Here is a 17,338-nt window from a genome sequence, read left to right on the forward strand (position 1 = left end):
CTCCGAGCTCTTGCTAGACTGCCTGATGCTCAGGGTAGGGCAGAGCCTTGCTCTGTCACTTCTCTCTCATGGAGTGATCCAGAACAACCCAGAGGACAAAACATCAGCAAAAAGGTGAGCAGAAATCTCCTCCCATGAAAGCAGAGCCTTCACAGGCATGCAGCGTCTTCCTTTGCGCTGCTAAACACTCTTGAACCCAAGCAGAGTTTACAGCAGCAGCTCTGCCACAGTGAGATGCTTCAGTGAATGAAACCTGGGAGCTGACAGGAAAGCCACACTTTTCTCCTCCAGGAAAAATCCTGCAGGCACCTCCCTGCAAACAGCAGCTGGGGCTTGGGCTGTGGCCCAGCTCCAGACTTGCTCAGTAAGTAGAATGAGCCAAAAGACAAAATCAATTTTAATGTTCCAGCTGACATATTTTGCCAGAGTAATGCCTGGCTGACTGTCAGTGCCACTTGATCCTAACTGCAGGCCTAACCCAACAGGGAAGAAGTAGAAACAAAATACATGTAACGATGTGCCACAATTACATCAGGATAAAGCACCAGCTTGCAAGAGGCTCCCTTCCTGCTCACCCACTGCTTTCGCCAGCAGCACCTCAGTAGTGCCTAAAGCAAGGTGAAGCCTTGCTGCAGGAGTGCCCCAGGCACAGGCATGAATGGCTCATGTCCATTAAGCTTGGCAGCATCCAATTCCTGAAGGAGATGTGCTGCACAGCAGGAAACTGAGGCACAGGAAGGCTAAGGGACAGTGTAGGGTCGTGGCAGAAACAGGGAGGCAGAGATCTGTTCCTCAGGCACCTGAAGCCTGTAAAAACAGTCCAGCAATTCAAGTGCTTTTCCCAAAATTCGCAGCAGCCACAGCTTCCTGTGCCCAACCTCTGCTCATCTGCAAGCTGCTTCTCATCCACCATGAGCAGCCATATGCACCCTTACAGGTGTTTCCCACCTTTCACCTCTCTGTCTTCTACAAGCCTGACCTAAACCCACCCCTGCAATTCTCTAAGCTCCTCCATGTGACTTTGCTGCATTGGCCACCCCAGAGCCCAAAGCTCAGCTGGAGAGCCCAGGTCACAGCTGGGTGCCAAAGGACAACCTTAGCGTTAATCTGGGAGCCTTCTTCTCCCTGTCATGCAGCAGCAAGCAAACTGACAGCATCCTCAAGCAGCCACCCCACGGCCACCTCTCAGCAAAGATCAGTGGATGAACACTGTCATCTGTAACAAAAGCAGGAGCTAAAAGATTTCTGTCAAGCAGGGAGATTAATGCCCTGAGCTCTCAGTAAAGCCAAGAGAACAGAGCGTACTCCAGCCAAGCACGAGGTGCTTCCTTCAGCCAGGCCTCATGCAACCTGTCTGACAGCAGGGGAAGGCCAGCACTAATACAGACAGTTGGGCCACTGCCTCTTTATGCTAACAAGATGGCAGCTGTGTCTAACTATTAATTCATTTAAGGGTATGATTTGAAATAAACACTATTGCTTGCAATGGGCTGTTGAGAGCAGAAATGCACTTCTATTACCTTTCACCTTCCTTTTTGCAGTCCTGGCCACAACCCTGCCTTCCAGGATACACACCGAGGCAAAACCCCAAGATGAGTTTTTCATGTCTCTGGAGCTCCTTGCCATTGCAGCAGCTCTACCCCAGCCAGCCCCATCCCATCCCCATGCACAGGGATTTCCCCAGCCAACAAATGCCAGCAGAGCCTTGCTCAGCCATCACTTTCCCACCCCATCCCATCAGTTAGTGCTCTGGGGACCCTAATTCTGGCTCCGTGCTCCCCATGTTACAGGCTGTCTAAGGAGGTGGTGGAGTCTCCATCCTTGGAGGTGTTCAAGAAAAGAGCAGATGTGGCACTGAGGAACATGGTTTAGTAAGCATGGTGGGGATGAGGTGATGGTTGGACTAGATTATCTTTGTAATACCTTCCAACCTTAATGATTCTATGATTTTATGGCTGGGGCATCACCAAGGACTCACAGCCCTCCAGCCTAACCCTGACTTCAGACAGGGCTGATCAAAGGGAATAAATGCTGAATTTGGTAGGAGGAGAAGCCCTCCATAGCACTTTCTCGCCAGTAATGCTCCCACCAGAATTGGGAAAACTGTCACAGCCCCTGCAGAAAGAGACCCAAAGCACCAAGGAAGGGAAGCCTGTGCTCTTCCTTTAGGATTGCTTAGAGTCCTAGAATCATTAAGGTTGGAAAAGACCTCTAAGAGCATGAAGTCCAACCATCCACTTATCCCCACCAGTACCTCATCTCCACAGATATGGAACGCCTCAGGGACAGAGACTCTACCACTCCCCGAGCAACCTGTGCCAGTTTCTCACCACTCTTCTGAAGAAGAAATGAACCTTCCCTGGAGCAACTTAAGGCCATTGCCTCTCATCCTATCACTATTAACTGGGAGCAGAGGTCAAATCCACCTCACCACAACCTCCTTTCAGGCAGTTGGAGAGAGCAATAATGTCTTCCCTGAGCCTCCTCTTATCCAGACTGACCCATCCCAGTTCCTTCAGTTGTTCCTCATAAGCTTGTGATCCAGACCTTTCACTGTCCTTCTTTGGGCATGCTCCAGAGTTTGCATCAGTGATGGGTTCCTGGTTCTGGAATCCCAACACAATGAACAAACATGACGTGAAATTTGGTTTACACGCAGCCTTGGGAACAGGGGAGCTCCTGCCTCTGTTCAGCAGATGGCAAACCTGAGGCTTCAGGAGATGTACAGACAGAAAATTAGAGCAAGTCAAACAAAGAACAATCCCCCAAATCTCCCTAAGCAGACAGCACAGCTGCCCACACATTCCCACACTCCTCCAGCTACATTACAGAACACATCTATATTCTGAAACACAGGACTTAAATCTGTTATTTCATGTAGGAGAAAACTGGGGGATTCCCACACATCTGGGCATGTGTTACATCTACTGAGAGCCAGCAAAGTGAACATGAAGCCAAGGTCTGGGTGAATCTAAGAGCTGAGGGATGTGCGGTCTGGAGCTGGTGCAAGCAAAAGAGCTGACACCACCCTGCATTGCCCACAGCCCTTTTAAGTACCAGTAGAAGAGGAAAATATCTGCCTTTTCTAAACAGGGACCCATTCTGCTACTTACACCTCTCTCTTCTCAGCCATTTTAGAAAGGAACTACAACCTGGAGGCAATTTTCTCATCTCTCCAAGGAAGACAATCTTTGTCCATCTCTCAGCATATTCTGTTGATGTGAAAGACAAGCAATTAATGGACCAGCATAGAAACCTTTGGAAAAGTTTCCAAAGCAGGGCTCAATAAAGAAGAGATCTAATTTGACAGATACAGCCCAAGCTGAAACAGACCTCAGCTCCCTACAATGATTTTAATCAAAATGTGAAGTACGTCTAGAGTTCATTCACTTCAATTCAACCAATGGCAGACCGTGGCTTATTTGGGGCAATTAAAGCTCAATCTTCCTTTGGATAAGTGCTTTTGCTTTGGGGGAAACTCTCGGCTGTCTTTGAGAGATGAACTTTATTTACCTTTCATCTGATTTCTCACAATTCTCTCCTTCCCTGTTAATTAGCAACACCATTTCTGGTTGATTCATTTCTGCCTGTTTCCCCTTTTAGGATTAGGCAAACACGGAAATTACCAGGGACAAAGCAAAACCACAGCAATGAAAAGCACTCACAACAAGCTCAAGGAGCCCTGCTTTGTCCAGCACGTTTTCTACAGGCACCAAATTCCTCCTGCTGAGCTCTTTTTATCAGAGAAAGACCTTGCACAAGACACTATAAGGGCAGCAAACACAAATTTGCTGACAAGGCCATTCTCTGAGCTTGTGGAATTAATGACTGATCTGCTCACACAATCATCACAGACTCAAATGAAGTTTAATCCAGGCATTTCTCTGGGATGCTGCATGGCCCACGTTGTATCCCAAAGCACTGATCTTCTATTACAGAAAGTAACAAGTTCTCTCACAGATGGACAATAGTTACATAAGCTTCCTATGAACTTAATAGGTCCAAGCTCAAATCTACCTGTCATCTGAAGTCCTCAAAGGCACATTAATGGGCAAGCATAAGCTTTGCCCACCCAGTGCAAGAAGGTCTGCATCCAAGTCCAGATTCCGTTCTGCTGAAATTCCTACAGAAAACACATCTGCCCCAAATCCCTAAAACATCATCTCAAACCTAAAGCCTAGCAGCACATCTGGTACTGTATTCCATCTTTTGTTTTTAACAAAGATGATTACAAAATGGGTCTGAAAAGATTCGTACGAACCTTTTACAATACTGCAACTCTCAGAAATAAGAGAGTTGCCAGAAACATCAGCACATCCTGCATGGGGAAGCCTATCCTTGAGTTTACAGCATGTGAAATAGAGTCACAGGCAGGTGAAAGGAGAGCTGCTCACAGATTTCCCAATAGACCACTATGAGAACCAGTGAGGTAAGTCCTCTCTCTCAAGTCCTGACACCACATTCTGGTTTTTCATATGAAATATTAGAATCTGCAAGATAGCTGCGTTCAATTTTTTTTTTTTTTTTTAAGATATTTTTTCTTTTTTTTTGTCAGTCACAGCTTAAATAAAAACCTTGGCACAAAGTCAGTCCAATAACTTTGGTTACTGACTTTCAGATGTTACACTCCATTTGCAGAGAGCATCTGGTGTTGAGCTCTGCAGGAACACGACAGCCAGGGAGGGGGAACTGCTGGCGATTGACCCTTCCAAGCAAAATTAAATTGGCAGAGAGATGCACGTCCGATTGATGCTCAGGGGTTGTACGACCCACAGGAAGCAGATGACAGAGCACCTGCCTGGTGTGCTCGTCTGTGTGAAGGAGAAAAGCAGGATGGGTTGGTTAATGGCATTAGTGGTCAGCCCAAATCGCACTCCTGCATGCACTGAGGCAGAGTTGGACTGGGAGCCAGAGGGTCCCCTTGAGCATCCTTCCATTTGGGAACAGTGGGTTTAGGTCCATTCAGGTGCTCTAAGGTCCAGGAGTGATTCAAATGGAAGAGCCCCAGTCCAGCAAGACGCAGGGAAATTTGGAGCCACACACCAGCACCAACTACATCTCGTCATTTTGTCTGCTTACACATGTTCTAAGGCTAACTCCTGAGCTGGAGGTCTCCACACATGTCCTGGGAAGGACAAGATCTCAGGAATCCCAGAGGCCCACCCAAGGTCCAACTAACAGCAAATGATCGGACAATCTCCTCCTTCATACATCATATTTGTGCCTTCTGTATCTTCATGGTAATTCCCAAATGGATTTTGGACTTTGTGGCAGAGTACTTTCTGGAGGCTCTTTGGGATGTGACAGCACTTGTGCTGGGGCCCAGCAGTTGAAAGAAAATCATTCTGAGAGCCTGCTGAGAGCCCTTCCACACAGCTTTTTACATTGGCTAAAAGCAACCAAATCCTGAACACAACTTCTGCTCAAATGAGCTGTCTGGGAAGAGGTTCTCTACACCCCTGGCCCATTTATACCCAAATCAATGCTTCTGAGAAGATCCTCTCTCATCGCAGAAGACCTTTGAGTTACTGCACTTCAACATTTTACCTTCAGGATATGAGTCAGCCTGCTTCACCAATGGTAGAAAATAACAATCCACCTTGTTCAAAGCCTACTGCTACTGCCTGGATCCACCCTGTGACCAAGCAGGCATCAGAAAACAAATATCCACAAATCTTTTGAGTCTCATAACACTAAAATCTGTGGTGTTCTGAAACAATGATAATCCCTCTGCCCCCAAAAGGAGCATCCGACACCTCGGTCACTGGATATTCAGAGGAGCAGAACACAGTTATTCACCACTGGGATCAACTCAAAAAGCAAAAGACGACTCTTGGTAAAATCCTTGATGCTGGCAGCATTTAAATTGTCCTAGGATATTGCTAGCCGTGGACAAGCGTGTTCTAAGAACGGTTGTTGCACACAGTAATAATGTTAATTCAACCAAATTAAAATAGAAGCCCAAATCCTTCCCCTGGTTTCTTCCCTCTTCCAGCCTTATGCTTTCCAAAGAAGCACAGAACTAAGACAGAAAAAAAGCAAAAACGCTGATGTTTTACGCCTTGATCTGCAGGCTTATGGCTCCAACAAATCAATACATAAATATGCTAACAGGACTTCTCAATAAAAAATTCATTCTGTCCCCTGATAGCGTGGACTCACTCAGCTGCTTTATTCATGAGCGTGCCCAGCGCCGTGAAAACTCTCATTCACTGTCAGAAATTACAAGCAGGCCAAGGGACTCTACCTATTTATTTTTGCTAATCTCTCCTCTTTCTTATTTTAAACAGCTTGGAACTTGAATTATGAATGTAAACTAGGTCTAAGCAACTCCTGTAGGAAACAGGAAATGTTTGTTCATGCTAAGGAAGGTCAGATCTATGATGGAGTAACCAGGAGAAAGCATTACCCAAGGATCATGCATCCAGTTAGCCTGGGAACCACAGTGGGCATTTACAGCACAGATCTCATCAGGGACAAGCATTTTACACACATGAGCACCTTCTACATGGCCACAGAGCAAGTCAGCAGCACAATGATGAACAGAGCCCATCACGGCCAAGGATCTAACCAGAGACACCTCAAAGCAGCTCACAGGCTACTTGCAAACTCAACACTCCCTGCAACTTCTGTTTGGCCATGGGTAACAGGAAACCATTGCTGATGACCCATGGCCCAACCCAACAGGTTGGGACCCAGCAGCACCACGTGGCATCTGCACCAAGCCAGACCCTTTTATTTCAAAGCCCTCAAAAGCAACATCTAACAAATAGAAACCTTCCCTATGTGCATTTAATATTCATCATTTAAATGCCAAATCACAAGTAAAACCAAGTACTTCAGATAATTTCAACTAAGCGTAACTCAGAGATGCTAACGGGCAGCCAATTCATCCAGCACAAGTCCAGTTTAATCTATTATTAAAACCAGTACCGCAGTGGCCGTTGTTGCCTTCAAGTTTCTTTTCTCTGAGCACACAACCAAGACCTGCTTTCTGGGAAGGGACAGACCTTACATTGCCAAGTGCCCCTAGAAGGTCAGCACAGAGGCTGTGGAGAGTTTGAGGAAGGGCTGCTCTTTGGAAAACAAGTGCTGCTCTTGAGTTTGAAGTTCTTGGAAAGTAAGAGCGCTTTGTATTTCACTCACTGCTCAGAAAGACTCATGCCTAAGTCATGTTACACTTAGAATTAAATCCAGGCCTTCCTTGAGCTTTTTTCTTCTACTGCATAGCCAACCAAACCAACCATCAAGGCTTAAGGAACACGCTGTCTTTCGTAGAGTTATCCCAAAATTACTCCCAAAGTCGTAAGGAGAGAGGAGTACAAACACTTACACGTGCACACAGACACAGCTATTTATGAGCTATGGCTGCTCAAGGATACATGCAATATTTACGTCAGGGTAAATGCACATTCAGACTGAAACATGAATTCCGTCGGCCTGGTGAGCAGATGCAGAATAAACTTGTCCTCCTGCTCAGCAGCCCCCATGGCCTGTACCCCTAAGTCAGCAAGACAGAGCGTCTCACATGGACAGATTCCCAGAACACTTAACAAAGAATTCAATACTCAGTCACTTTCTGACAATGACCATGGGAAATTATGGATCGATGCCCAAAATCATTGCAGATAATGACAGTCCTAAGAATAATGCACTGGCTTGCTCATCATCTTAAATGCAGGTCTAGACTCTTCCTGAAAGAAAAAAGCCTATATATTTCAAGCACTGATTTTCCCTCCCAACATTGTAGGCAAAAGCTTCCCAAGAAATTTTCAATAGCAGAAATCTGTTTAGCTGAATTAAGTTCTTCATTTTATTGCATAAAATCTGAACAATAGGCTATTGTTATGTGCATTCCTCAACAGAGAATTAGGTTTGTGCAGAATATGGATCTATTTAGGTCAGGCCACCTTCTCATTTTGTCTTCTAATGAGAATACCTCCAGCTGTACAGCTATCTCCTCCAGTCAATTATAAGCAAAAAATATCTTTGTAGGCATTTCTACAGCCTACAAAACAAGCTAGAGCTGAGAGCTCAATCACACAAACTTCAGAACACAGCAAGACCCCCAGGTCCAACAGTCCTTTGTCAACGCACACTCTGCTTCTCAGGACAGGAGCCCAAAACTGGTTTCTTGCCACTGTTTTCCCATTTCAGACAGGAAAAAAAAAAAAAAAAAAGGTATTGGTGAAGATCCTCCAGCTCTACCTAAAGATGTTTCATAAAGGTTTTATGCAACACGTTAATTAGAGCAGCAGTGCAAGCCTGGTTTGTCAGGTCTCAGTCAAAAACCTGGTGCAAGTCTTTGTATGCGTATCCTTTGATATAGCAAATACAAACTTATATCCAGGTCAGGATGGCCATCTAATTAGATTAGAGCAGAGCAACTCTTAATCACAGCGCCACAACTAAACTTGTCTTTAAAGACAGGAGAATCTTGAATCAATTAATTAGTTCATTAGCACAACTAACAGCCTGCAGTAGGGAGACGAGCCCAATCTTTAACTGACCAATTTAGGTTAGAGGCTGTAGCAGAATCAAGTGATGAAAATACGTATGAAAGAGCATAGTGAAAATCCTGGGGTGTGGTTGCTTTGTGGAAGACCACCTAGCACCCAAGCCTGCCCAACTTTACAATTAATCAGTATCTTGCCTCTGTGTGTGACTGGATTACTGCACACCAAGTAACAAATCCATCTTTCACGTAACAAGCTGGCTGGGGAATCAGAAACCCTGCACAGCAGAAGTCTCCAAATGTACCTGCTTCCCTGTTGGGAAACCAGTGAATGTCTGTTTTTAATCCAGCCAACAGGTTTAGCAGAGCTAAATGGCAGCACAGCAGCCAGTTCAATGGGCTGGACCCTGAGCTCCTGTGTGGCTACAAACCCCCGTAGATCCACGCATCTCTCACTTGATCAGGACTTTTCAGTCTAGACAAGGTGACTTTCCTTTAGAGCATGGCTTGTTTTTCATGAAGTTACACTGCTTTTCATACTTACTGGACAATTACCTTCTGTAAGAGAGTAGCTGAGTGCACGCTTGACTTTGATGCATGGATCTACAAGCAATGAGGGCAATGTGAGCATTGCATGAAGAATCATAGAATCATTTAGTTCAGAGAAGATCCAACCATCAACCAACCACCTCCATGCCCACTGAACTGTGTTCCTCAGAAGATGAATCTGGATTTTAAAAACCTCCCATTTGAAAGTCTCGATAACTCTAGTAAATTTATCTGTTGGAGGAGAAAGGAGAAGAGAGTTTTGCTTGCAAAGGAGGATGATGAACCTCCTGCAAAACAGCAGCCTCAGTTTGCACCTTGTAGCACCCTGAGATTGCCAAAATGCTGAGCACAGAGGACCTCTGCCCCAGCAGATTGTTCCTTGCCTCCCTATCACTGACACAGCACAGCAAACAGACCTGTGATCACCATCTGTGCAGGTTCCTAAACCCAGCATCCCACCCACACACCCAGCATCCCACTCATCCCACTGTCAAGCTGCCTAACAACAGCACAACCCCTTATGCCAATACTGCACCTCTTAGCACAGCTCATCAGTGCCCCAGGGCATGCAGTCTGCAGATCAAAGACATCATCCTGAATCCCTTGCACATCCAGCCTCTTCTGCAGGAGCACCTAGTATTAGGTCTTCTGGATTGCTATAGGAACTACTACAGCAAGTAAAGTCCTTTTCTTTTCTTTTCTTTTCTTTTCTTTTCTTTTCTTTTCCTTTCTTTTCTTTTCTTCTCTTCTCTTCTCTTCTCTTCTCTTCTCTTTTCTTCTTCTTTTCCTTTTTTCTTTTCCTTTCTTTCAAAGAAATTTTCTCTTGCTCTTTTCCACTTCAACCACAGATGTAGCAGTCATGGCTCAAGCAGGCTGGCATGCTTCTGAAAGCATCCAGCTGCTTTTATTTCCCTTTGTAGGAAACCAATTGCAGGGCATGTAAGAGAGCTGCTTATACCCTCGCTGCTGTAATGTTGTCAAGCTGCAAGCGAATTTCTTCAGCTGGAGTTTTCACTTCTTGGCAGGCACTGGTGATTAAGCTGTTGTTTGGAGAGATTTTCATTTCTTTTCAGAGAGCAATTGCTCTGTTGAAAGGGCTCTTTAAGTTTGTATGATGTATGTCATTCTCCGGCTGTATATGTTAAAGCCTCCTATCAAAGCCTGGAGGTGGCTGCCCCACAGTCATTTTGAATATACCTTCATTGAGACATTCAATAAAACGCAGAAAATACGGTGAGGCACTTAAACACTTGCTTGGCTTTACATTTCCATTTGCTCAGGCGGTTTTCTGAGCAGGGCAGTGTGCTGAATCAGGCTGAAATGCCCTACCTTTCTGCTTTACAAAGAGCTTCCAGCAGACGTGGGAGCAGACAGTCTGTTTTGCCAGACAGGTGGAGAGCTGGGCATGGCCAGAGACCTCCATCAGATCTGTCTTAGCACCTAAACATCGCAAAGCTACTTCAACCCTAGACAAGCTCCCCATTTGCTATTACAGTGTATCTTTGGAAGCACGCAAAGAGTGCCTGCAACACAACTGCACCTCTCGGGAGGCTGTGAGAAAGAAGGGGATGGACTCTTCAGCAGGGATAAGGGGAAGTGTTTTCCAGCTAAAAGAGGAGAGATTCACACTGGATATGAGGGAGAAGTTGTTTGCAGTAAGGGCAGTGAGGCACTGCACAGGTTGCACAGAGAGCTGGTGGTGCCCCATCCCTGCGGACAGCCGAGGTCAGGCTGTTGGGGCTCTGAGCACTGCTGGAGCTGTGGGTGTCCCTGAGCACTGCAGGGAGTGGGACCTGATGGCCTTTAAGATCCCTTCTGACTCAAACAATTCTATGATTCTAAAAGATCTGGGACCTCACCCTTTGGCAAACAGACTCTGTGGTGCTCCAAAATCCAGGAGAAGGCGGAGGAAGGCATAAATAAATGGATGCTGGCCAATGCAGAATTTAGAGTGGTGAAAATCTGTTGTGCAGGCAGGTCATCCTCCCACACAAGCCCCATCAGGGGTGCAGATTCCTCCCATTTAGATCTGTCTCACAGGGGCCAGAAGAGAAATTCAGCATAGCAGGTGAAAGCAGTGCTGCTCATTCGTGCTCATTTCTTATACTGCTGTATTACATGGAGCCAACCAGGTCTCATCACTGACAGAGCTATTCCAAAGCCCGTTGTTAGACATCTCCCTGGGGAAACCCAAGTGAGAAATCCAGTCCACCTTCTGCTCTGTAGCAAGGTGCTCAGGACAGAGCATGGAGTTCTGGGGAGGGTTTTAAAGGCACAGAGAACACTTGTTATTTTCACGTAGCCATTAGGTTGGTGCCTGGAGCAGGATACAAGTGGTGGGTTGTTCTGTTTGTGCAAGGATTTTTGAAGCCTGGGAGAGAGGCTGAGGACTGCACGACTGCCACAAACATAAGAACAACTTAAATGAATTAATGTCATCCTCAAAGATTCGTTTTTCTACACAATAATGATCTTCCCTGTTATTTGAGCCAAACACACGTTGCAACAGCGCAGTGGGGATGCAGCAGGCTGAGAGCCAGCATGGGTGAAACCCACACCTTTGTAACCAGGTCTGTGCATCAACCCATTCCAGACATCTCTGCTTAATTTTCCTGTAAGCAATTGGTCCTACTGAACAACCAGAAACCAACACTACCCCTCAGCAGGAGCAAGAGGGATTATCCCTCACCCTGTGTGCACGTAGGAGGTGCCTGACTCCTATTAGAAGATTACAGTCATCCTAACTGGATAGTAAATACTATTTAACACTAACAGCATCCAGGGACTTTTCCTTCTTTACAAAACTGCAGGGAGGAAAAGAGCAGTCTTTCACATCCATGCAGCAGCACTAACTCTGGTACAGGTGCTGAGCTGCCACTGCTGCAGCACGCACTGTATGTGCACTGCCAGCTCTGTAACCAGTGCTTGGATGTGAGCATCTCTCATCGTGCTCAACATACTCCCAAGAGCAACCTCATTGTGACAGTGAATGCTCAGTGCTGGTGAACACCAGATCCCAGGGATAATCCATCCCCTAACAGTGCAGTGGGGAGTTCTGCTGTATATGCTCTCCCTGCACTCACTTCCCAGGCTTTAGGCAGATGCCACGGTCCCAGACAGCATTTTGGCTTAGGCAACACAACATCAGAAAGTCAGAAGTCCCCAGAAACACACGTGAGCTATCCAAACAACTAGGTAAAACAGATTTTCTTCTGCCCCAATAAATTCCAACACATCCACCACCTCTGGGCTGGGCATGGAACAATAATTACATCCTGACCTTCTCTTCCTGTGTCTTTGTAGGAAATTCAAAGACACAAAAAGGAGTGAAAAAATACCAAGTGAATCATCCTCAATTCAGTGAGGGTATAGTTCTAGTTGAGATCCAATTTAGGGCAAACTTGCATTTTATTTGAACTGTTCCTTTCTACTTACAAGCATATTAGAGGTTAGGTGCAGTCCACGCTCTTGTAATACCCACTGGACACTAATATTTGACAGTAGAAAATAGAAGAAACAGGAAAATCTCTTGCCATTAAGATCAAAAGAGAGTGAGCGTACACTTTGACATTTCTCCTTTCCTGCAAGGAGTCCCTGTTTTGCAAAGCAAATTCCACCATGTTATCCTTGAGCTCCTGCAGAGGAAAGATAAAAGGTGAAAATCTGGCGCTTTGAAAGTCAACATCCAGCTTCCTACCAGCTTCAGGTGAGTCAGGTTTGAGCCATGGTTTCCTGTAGGAGAAACGGGGCCACTCCAAAGCACACTCCTCAGATCCTTGGGAGCCCAGTGTGCTGCAAAGGCACCACTGCACCTCCCAGAGGGTTACGTACCAGGTAACTGCAAGAGGACCACAGCACAGAGCCCAAAAACCTTCCTATATAAGTATATAACAAAAGCACTGAGCCCCAACCAACCACAGCCATTAGGTCTACACGAGCTGCCTCATTTACAGTGACCAGTAATATCTGGCACGTAGTTTAAGTCCCTGTGGAGTAACTGGTGATTCTATAGAGGACAGCAAGGCGTTTTACAACTGGGAGTTTGTACGCAGGCACAAAACATGTCTGGTTTTTCACACTTGGCAGAGCAATCTGAACTTCCCACAGTGATCAGGGCCAAGGGCAGGAGGGGGCTCATGGTGGATGAGAAGGTCCTGGTATGGGAAAAGCTGAGAATCACTGCTATAGGAAGGAAAGCAGGTCTTATAGGATCATCTGCTTCAGGGGTGTCCAACCTTTTGGCTCGTCGGAGCCACATTAAGTGAATGGCAGTTGTACTGGGCTGCATACACAGAGATCGCTCAAAAGTTATGTCTCCTGTTTACTTCCATGGAAAACTACAACTGGAACAAAGAGCACAACAGTGCTATTTGATAGAGCCAAATCTCAGCTACAAAACACTATTTTTCAACATAGTCGCCACCATTAGCTCTGCATTTTCACCAGCATTGAACAAGAGCCTACATGCCACACTTGTAAAATTCTGCACCAGTGGAGGTAACCACTGTCACCACTGCTGCAATGCAGCCCACCTACTGCCTCTCTGTGTTGGTCTTCATAAATATTCAGCAGATGTCAATGAATGTCATTTTTTCCTCACGGAGGAATTTGATGACACACTTTTGCTCCATATGCACTTCCATGTCAGGTGCCATTCTGCCAGACTGCCTCTCTGCTGCCGTATGTCACACCAACACAGCAACACTGTCACAGCAACAGGAATATCGGTGGGAAGGTTCAGCCTTTGGTGCCAAACCACCAACACAACTCCAGCTCACCTATTCTCCTTCCCCTTTGGCAAAAACCTGGAGGCATTGTGGAATTGTTCTCCCTCAGTGCTAACAAGCCCAGGTCATTGTCAGCTGTGCTTCTGACAGGATAACAAGTGCAGTATGATAATATTTAGCATATTAAAATACTTTATGAGAACTAATTAATACATTTACATAATGGTCCCAAGAGACCCTCTGATCACCAGTTACCACTTAGGAGTTCAGCAGTAGTTCTTTCAGGCACATGTGAAGCAGACAGTGCAGCTCCTGCTGTCCTACATCATTCCCATCCCTGCTGTGATACTCCAGGTGAACATTACTTACTTATTTACTCTGGAACAGGTTGCCGAAGGAGGCTGTGGATGCCTAGGAGCATTCAAGGCCAGGCTGGACGTGGTTCTGGGCAGCCTGGGCTGCTGGTTGGTGACCCTGCACATAGCGGGGGGTTGGAACTGGATGAGCATTGTGATCCTTTTCAACCCAGGCCATTCTATGATTCTATGATATGATTCTATGATTCTTACCATGGGAAGGCCCTGTCCTGAGCAAAGCCCAATGTCAGCACCACCAAAGCAGGACTCGGAATGGTGCATCAGCCTGCTGTAGTGGGCAGAGCGTCTTGAACAGCATTGCTGCTCATAGTGATCTGATGCTCTAAGGAGGTTTTTCCTCATTTCCCAGTCCAAAAGATGCTCTGTTTCTACCTCGGAAGACAAAAGGCACTTTCTTGTCTCCTGTCCTTTGCACACAGTGACCTCCCCAAATCACCTGTTGCTCCTCATGTCCTTTTTGGCTATAAACAGCACTGCAGCCGACAAATCTGCAGCCCACAGAAGTGCTCCTTCGGAGATAGTGCTCTGGTGTTCCTGTGCTGCTGACTCAGGAAGGAGTTTTCCCCTGCTTACTCTTAGCGCTTTTCACCTGATTAACGATTCAGTCTTTTTGCTTCGAGCATAAATCACCCTCCAGATCAAGCCTTGCTAGAAAGCTTTCTTTGGCCCCAATTAAAACGAATCTCTGGAATTATAAACAGTGGATCAGCAAGGAAAAACAGGGCTGAGATTTGTGAGCCAGCATTCTCTCTGTCCTCCTAATTCCTCAATTTATCACGGGAGGAGTGGATACCAGCAAGGTAATTACTGACTGCAAAGCCTTGCCTTTGATGGCAAGGAATGTATGGAAGTTGCATCTGCACACCATGTGAAGTCATGAAGCAATGACTCAATAACCCTCACAAAGCAGCTCTCACTGGAACCCTTGGAAGGACCTGAGCCAAGTCATCGGACCCGAACCCAAGCTCCCTCTTTTTCGTGAGCATCGATTTACATCAACCTTCAGACACAGCCCTCATTTTTCTGTCTTGAAGCTGCTTTCAGGGCAGACGGCTCTGTCCCCTGGTAGCGTCGATGCAGAAGTGGTAAAGCAGTCTCTCACCCCGCCACTGACCCCATCCTGACTGCAAAGACAAATTCGAGCTCTTAGCACCCCATAGCAGGAAGAGCAGCAGTAACAAAGCCCCATTCATGCAGCGCGATCAATCAATCACTATTTTGCAGGAGGAAATGAATGGCCCATTAAGGAAGCAGTCGGTAACCTCAGCTTCCCCGTAATTGCATTCAGTCCTACGCTGCCTGGCGTCCCGGGGATTTCAAACCCTAAGGACAGACCCGAGGTGGGGCCGTTAGGAAGAAGGGTGAGCAAAAGCAAGGCAGCAAACCCAGCCCAGCCAAGCAAACCTTGCATATGGCAGCGGTCAGGTAAGGGCAGAGGAAAGGGAAGATCAGCCTTCCTCTGTTCCTGCTTGGTGGGAGAAGCACCTGCTTTGTTCCTTATTAATGCATAGTCACAGTTTACACAGACTGTATCTTGTAGTCTCACAGACATTTGCAAATCTTAATTAAGCTACACGTTGAAAGTAGGTTCATAGCTCCGACGAGGATCCTGCACCTGGGGAACGCAGCTTTCCTTCAGGAGAGATGGCAGAAAAATGCATTCCACCACTGCTGGATGCAAGAGGCAACACCTCATGATAATCCAGTATGGCTGCAGTAGGAACTCATGATTGCAGCTGAGATGTGGGACGGGTCAGAGCTGGAAGGACTCTTAGCACCACTGACACCCACTGCTCTGCGTGTGCTGCCATAACTGCAGCAAGGTTTGGGCTTTTACTTCCTATTTTTTCTTCTTCTTCTTTTTTTTTTTTTTTTTTAAGTTCTCTTTTTTTTGCTTCTTTTTAACAAACCTCGAGTGGGCATGGGAGAAACCAAGATGAAAGGCAAGCAGCTAGGGAACAGCCAATGGCTGGAGCTGTGAAAAACTTCAGGGTGAAACTTCTCCACCCACATCTTTTCTTGGCTGCTAACCTGCAAAAGGACAGCCAGCTCTTCAGCCAGCAGAGCAGCACGGGGATGGGGCTGAGGAAGAGGGGCAGAGCTGGCTGCAGGCAGCAGATGTGGGAAGGCTGCAAAGTGGTTTGGTAGCACTGCAGGCAGCACGCTGCAAGTAAACCATCCAGAGATCCTCCAATCCAACAAAGAACCCATCAACCATTGAAACCCAACCAGGGTTGGGGGTCTCAGGCAAGGCTTGACATTGTACAGCAAATGCATGCTGCATCTCATCCAGGCATCTATTTCCAATTAGATGAAGGGACATCTAAAATGATACTATAATAATTTTCAAGGCAACCCCCACAATCAATACCCCAATTCTAAACTCTGGGTTTTTTTTTGCATGTGGTACAAAAAGCAGTTTGGGAGAAAATGATCTAATACACCACATATTGATTAATCAATCCCAGGCAGGATGCTAATGGGCTTTTCTTACAACAGTTGGCAATAGAGGAAGGAGTGGGATTGTTGAATGAGAGTGGGAGAACCAGGTTGCGTGATAAAGTTTCAGGGCAAGGGGATGCAGTGGGGAAATGGGCCCTTCTAGAGATCACTTTAAGCAGGTAAGGACTTGGAAGAAACGGAGGAACTGGAGCTATGAATGATAATAAATCAGATATATCAGCTTCAAGCACTGACGATTTGTACCTTGCAATTTACTGTGGTTGGTATTAATAATACTTCCCTGTTGCTACAGAAACCCTCACAGGAAGGTCTGCAGAAGAGCCCAGCATGGGACCAAAGCCTATAATGAAGTAGATGGAATATTTTGTAGTGTTACCAGTCAGGGAAATGGTCTATTAATGCCTGCTATGTTTTGTTTTCCACACTGGCACTTCTGCCTAAGACAGGACGTGGTAATTCAGATCATCCACGCATAGCTGTCAGACCTTCCTTTCTTCCACAGTCAACAGAAAGAAGCAGCTGATGCAGTCATACATTGCTAAGTCATCCCCATTCCTAAAGTGAGCTGAAAAGTGCTGTGTCCTTTGCACCCCTGTACTGGATAAAGTCCTTTACTATCCTAGGAAATGGAAGTGCAAAACACGAGGATCATCCTTCAGACCTGTTACACCCACTATGAAAATATGGGAAGAGCTTAACAAAGCATGAAAGTGGGGGCAGCTCTGCAACAGGCACAAGGTCCCCATTGATTCTCAAAGACTCAAAAA

General features: G+C 46.2%; 1 protein-coding gene across 1 annotated transcript in view; it reads right to left on the reverse strand.

The window, feature by feature from the left end:
• CACNA1B (calcium voltage-gated channel subunit alpha1 B) overlaps window positions 1-17,338 on the reverse strand; it is a 251,358-nt gene that overhangs the window by 133,399 nt on the left and 100,621 nt on the right. The window lies entirely within an intron of this gene.

Source organism: Lagopus leucura, unplaced genomic scaffold (genome assembly GCF_019238085.1).
Source record: "Lagopus leucura isolate 7727_CA_CO unplaced genomic scaffold, USGS_WTPT01 Super-Scaffold_100022, whole genome shotgun sequence".
NCBI lineage: Eukaryota > Metazoa > Chordata > Aves > Galliformes > Phasianidae > Lagopus > Lagopus leucura.